Genomic DNA, 6,012 nt, shown 5'->3' on the forward strand with positions numbered 1-6,012 from the left:
AGATGTGAGATCATGCTGTTTCCTACAATAAGAGAATATTGACTTCAGAGTCCTGACTGTCCAAGTGCATGAGGTCAGCACGTGCCCACGTCACAGAGGGACAGGAGATTGAACTGCAACCACAGTCACAGCTCAGACTTTTATGCGTGTCCGTGCACAAATCCAATCCAATCCTTAAGAGGCTATGCCAGGTTGTGTTTCTTCAACTGAAACACATTTTCAATCTGCATTTTCTTAGTCCCTACCGCCAGTTCTGAGACCATGCTATAACAATCGCTACAAATGGTATAGTTTCTTCCTTCTATTACATTTCTACAAAATGGAAATAATAATAGGATCTACCTTGTGGATTTGTACAGTCCCTAAGGTGGTTTTGTGTATGCATCCGTCTGCTTGCTTGCCATCTGGCTCCTGAGTAGAATGGACAGCAGCGCAGGGATCTCTTGGTCTTCTTGGCTTTCCTCATGGTGCCTAGAAGCATGCCTGGCACGAGGAAGGGCTCCAGCCCCTTATGACAAGTGATTTACACCTTGGCTCCCCGATGAGCAACTGAGGCTCAGAGAAGGGGACCTTACCTGCCAAGACTCCCTGCCAGCCACGTTGCAGCACCTGGGACTTTGAAACTCGATTCCTACGTCAGTGCCACTGACCCAGTGCCCGCTGCTGTGGAGGGGAGTGCAGATCTGGAAGGTCCTGGGTGTGGAGGGCAGAGGCCAGGTGGGAACTGTGTGCGGTCATCTAAGGACGCGTAGCCCTGCCCTGCTTGTGGCCTGTCCCCTCCGGAGCTCGCTCCAGTGCCCCACCTAGAGGTAAGCTGCGGCTTTTCTTCCAGAGGTAGACGACGCTGCTGGTTGGTGACGGGGGTGGAGGGAAACTGGGCTGAGGAGGCTGGGGAGGCTGGGAACGCGGGAGGGGAGCAGAGGCCCCGGACCAGAGCAGAGCCCCTGGGTCATTCTGACATCTTTGGCTGTGCTGTGTGGTGGTGCATGTGTGCGTGTGTGAGAGTGTGCAGAGTGTGCATCTGTGTGTTGTATGCCTGTGTGTGTCTGCGTTTGTGTGTCTGCTGTGCGTCTGTGTGTTGTAAGCCTATCTGTGTCTCTCTGTGTGTCTAGGTTTGTGTGTCTGCTGTGCGTCTGTGTGTATGCCTGTGTGTGTCTGTGTTTGTGTGTTGGCGTGGGCAGCTGTGTGGGAGTGTGTGTGTGTCTGGCGACGTCCCTCGCTGGAAGCGATGTGATGGATAGCTTGCTTTGCACTCAGCTGAAGTGATAAGAAACGTCTGTGGCAGGGAAGCAATTCCCCTGGCTCCGACGGCTGCCAACGTTTCTGGCAAACAAGGGGCAGAAGAAAAGAAGTTCCTGGGGACGTCAGTTCACACACAGAGGTGCTGTCCCGACCCGGAGCCGTTCGCCTGGCTTCTCCTGCTTCGCTCTGTGTGAGCCTCCTAGGCTGCCCACCCCCTTTCTCACTGCAGACATTCTGATCCCCCTCCTGTCCCCAAGGGTGTGCACCCGCCCCTCCTGCCACGGCGGGGGCACAGCCTGCTCCCTCTGCCCTTTGCCCTTTCTTGTCCTTCAGATTTCAATCGCTCCTTCCTGCAGGGAACTTTCCTTCGCCTCTAAGACCTCAGGTTTCTCGGTCTTAGCATCTCAAGCTCCGTGTGTCTGTCTCCTCTTCAACGAACTTTTCACGGTTGAACTTCGACATTTATTCAGGTTTCTGATACCGGGGGGCAGGAGGGGTGTGGACATCCCATGCAGCAGGAACAGGACTTTCTGGATTGTCGGTGACTAGCACAGTGCCTGGTTCCCAGAGGTGTTGGACTGAGGGTGGCTTCTGGGTGGCTGGATGTTGGAATGCAGCCTGTGACGTGTGACGTGTCCTGGCGTCTTTTGTCACCCCTCCTTGTTGTGGGGCAAATGAAATCACACACTGAGGCTGAAAAGTCCTTTGCTTCACCTCCATATAGTTCAGCTGGCCGTGACCTTCCTTCAAGAGAAGCCAGGCCATTCTGCTTCCAGGTCACAGAAGAGCAAAGATCCCAACTCGTCCACACAGAGAAGTTCCTTCCCGTGAACTCCCACGGGGGCCCGAGGCAGTCACCTCCTTCTCACGCCCGTCCCCACCTTCTTCACAGGTCCACGGAGCTGGTGGTGAGGGGGTCACTCCTGCCGCACAGTGACCAGAGCACACTGGATTTGGAATCTGGAAGACCTGGCTCAGGTGCCGCTCTGCTCCTAAGCAGCTAGGTATCCTCGGGGAACTTCCTTGACTTTTTGGCCTCACGTTTTTCACTGAGGACATTGTTGTATTTGATGAGTGTTCTCCAGACTTTGGTGACTGGTCCACTGCAAAGGACTGAGTTGTCATGTCCTCCTCGATCCATATGTGGGCATCCTAACCCCCAAAGTGAGGGCATCTGGAGGTGGGGTCTGTGGGAGGTGATTGGGTTATGGGGGTGGCACTATTACAAATGCAGTTAGCATCCTTATGAAAAGGGTCCCAGAGAGCTCTCTCTTGCCTCTTTCTGTCATGTGAGGGTACAAAGAGAAGCTGGCATCTGCCACACAGAAGGCGGCCCTCACTGGAGCCCAAGCATGCTGGCACCTGGATCTTTGACTTCCAGTCCTCCAGAACTGTAAGAAATAAATTTCTTTGGTTCATAAGCTACCCAGCCTATGGTATTTGTTGTAGCAGCCCAAACTGACTAAGGTACTTACCCAATTTTATGACTTTTACTGTATTCAAAAGTCAGTTTCACCTGTACTTTTATTTACTTTCACATTTTGTTTGAAAGTGATTTGTCCTTTATCTTAAATTTATACTTCGTATGATAGTGTTGTCCAACACAAATGTAATATGAGCTACAGATGCAGTTAGAAAATTTTAGTAGTTACATTCAAAAATGAAAGAGAAACAAATTAATCTAACACCATTTTCTATTTAACTACATACATGCAAAATATAATCAATAGCAACTATGGAGATAGTTAGCTTTCCTTTCTTTCTTTCTTTCTTTCTTTCTTTCTTTCTTTCTTTCTTTCTTTCTTTTTTTTTTTTTTTTTTTTTTTGCTGTGCTCAATCTTCAAAAGCCAGTGTGTAGTTCGTGATTCCAGCACATTCTCTATGGGGGCTAAGTTTTCCTTCTCTATTTAGATGCCATAAAATATATAGTTGAAAGAGTAGATCATATACCCAGGATTCAGTTAGACATTTATTTTCCAATACCTAAATTAAGGATCAGATTTTAATCTGAAATGAAGTCAAATTAAAAATTCGGTCCTTCCGTTGCACTAGTGAAATGTCAAATACCTAAGAACCTCACCTAGCTGGTGGTGACCGCACTGGACAGCTCAGACCAACGAAACCGCTGATGATAAACCAGTCTTCCTATTGTAAATAGAAAGTAGCCTTCAAAATAAGTACAGTGACAGTGCAGGAATAATATTAAATTCAAGCTAGATACTGCTGCCAGCCTCGGTGCTGAGCCCAGAGCCTGCCCTGTGTCTGTTAAAATAGGAGATTTAGCACATATTAAAAAGGTGTGAAAGACACAGTAGCAGGGGCTGAGGCTCCCCTTTGATGGAATCAGCAGGATTAAGCAAACCGCAAAGGGATTAACGCAGCAGACTGGTGCCACCTAATATCATCCCAGATACCAACACAATGAGCCCCCAAATCTGGGTGACCGCTCTGTGCTCTAAGATTCCCCAGCTTTCACTTCATCACTCTGCAGCCTCCTAAGAGGCCTGGGCAGGGAGACTATGTGGGAAGCAAACTAGGTAAGAGTTGGGAGAACCAAGTCCTGGTGAAGACTTGGCCATTCCCAGCTCGGGAACTCTGGAAAAGCGCTCGAATTCCTGCTTTTGTGAAATGGGGCGGTTTGGACTCATCAAAAAGCAAAGCAAAACAGATTAAAAAACAACCCAACAGCTGTGGAGCGTCCCGCTCTGTGTTGTGGGCCAGCTCGGAATGATCTCCTCCCATCCGTACCACAGACCCTAGGAGAAGGGTGTTGTTGTGCCCACTCTGCAGACAGGAACACTGAGGCTCAGAAAGGATAACGCAAGTTGCCAGAGCCACTCTGACAAAGATATGAGGCTGGCGTTGGAATCTGGTTTGGGGACTACTGAGCCCACATCCTCACCAACCATGCTGGCAGGTTCTAAGGCCGGTTGTTCCAAAAGATGGTGGGTTTATGTTCCAAGGCCTTGTCAACATGCAATTTGTGGTATTTCTTGGAGGTGTTTTCTTCCGATTTATGCCAGATCCCTGCTTTTCAGAGTTGGTATGCTTTTCCTGTTAGGCCATACGTTTCTCTGGGTCTCTGTGTCTACTCTTCTTCGCTCCCAGCTCTGGATTTGTTTTCATCCTCCATCTCCTGTGAGTCCAGGCTGCACCTTGTCACTCCTGCAGCCTTCCCGATCCTGGGGCTTGTGAATTGGCAACCTGGTGGGCCACACCAAGCCTGCAGAGATGTTTGGTTTGGCTCACAAAGTGCTGGCTCACATTTCTGAATTAGTTGCCAAGACTGAAAGATTGGGCCTTTGATGTAAAAATCTGGATTTCTAGATTTTTAGAACAACTTGGCGACACTGAACTACCAGTTAGAGAGCTGAGTGGCAGGGGCCTTCTACTGTCCAGGCTCTGCCCTCCCTGCTGCCAACCTCACCTCCCCACCAGGCCGGAGCGTCTGGAGTCAGCTGTCATCTTGCGTGTGCCCAGTAAAGCTGGGCAGCAGCACTGAATTTTGCTCAGTCATTTCCTAGTGTGTGACCTGGGCTTAGCATCTCAAAGTTTCCATCTGAAAAATGGGCGTGATATATACTTCAAAGAATGATCGAGAGAATTACATGAGTTCCCGCACGGGAAGTGCTTTGAAGACTCCCTCGCACGCAGAAAGCACTACGTAAGTGTCAGCAATTATTAAAGGGAAAATGTAAGTGTGTTTCTGAGTTCTTTTTCCTTTTTTGCAGATGTCTGTCTTGCAGGGAAAATGAGAGATCAAGAGAGCCACATGCTTTCAGAAAAACAGCAGGGAAGCACCATTCTTGGGACAAGTAAGATGTTTCTTAAATCTGGGCTACTTTGTTCATTTCCATTACCACTTAGTTACTGCCCCTTGAAGGTACTGGGATTGAAGACATGGACACTGCACCCACGCCCGCATCTCATGGTACCCCCTACTTGAGTGGCTACTCATTTCAACCCTTGCCTATGTGTTTCAGGTGCACATGGGATTCAATGGCAGGACGCCTTCTGCTCACGACCCTGGCCGCTGTACTGACGGCCTTGGTACTTGTCCCTATTTGCCAGCTTTGGCAAAAGGCTGCTGCATGTTCTGTACTGATATATTTTTGAGAATTTCACTGACTCTCAGGCAACTTTTCAGGAGGAAACATTCCCTGGGCTTACCATGGCATTGATGGCTTAATCCAGTGGCTCATTCTCTTCCAGTTTGCCAGGACACAGAATTTCATTTCCACTTTGAATGGAACTGTGCAATTTATGGGAAAAGATCCATGGACCATGTAATGTGTGGCTACCAGGCTCTTACATAACTTGAACACATGGACATGTTGGACAATAAAACAATGGAGAATTGAGCTTCAACAATGTGTGAGGAGCCCTTGCATTTATTCTTTCTAATCCCACAGCAACAGCGCAGGGCACAGAGGTTAATAACACGACTGAAACTCTTCTTCTGTGAGAGCAACATGTCAAGAACGGCGTGAGCACTTTCACATTTCATTTAGTCCTCAAAATAACCCCATGAGCTAGGTATTGTTATTCCTCTCACAGCTGAGGAGGCTGAGGCTCAGAGAGGGATGAGAAATCTGACCCATGTAACAGACTGGCAGCTAGGGGAGCCAGAATTCACAACCAGGCAGTTAGTTTTCTTAACTGCTGAATTGTTGCAGATGAGAAAAGTGAAGGGCTGTACTTGAGATCATATGGCAAACCAGGGTAGGAAATGGCTCAAATCCATGCCGACTTCCCATGCAATGTTATTTT

This window comes from Sciurus vulgaris (genome assembly GCF_902686455.1).
Source record: "Sciurus vulgaris genome assembly, chromosome: 18".
NCBI lineage: Eukaryota > Metazoa > Chordata > Mammalia > Rodentia > Sciuridae > Sciurus > Sciurus vulgaris.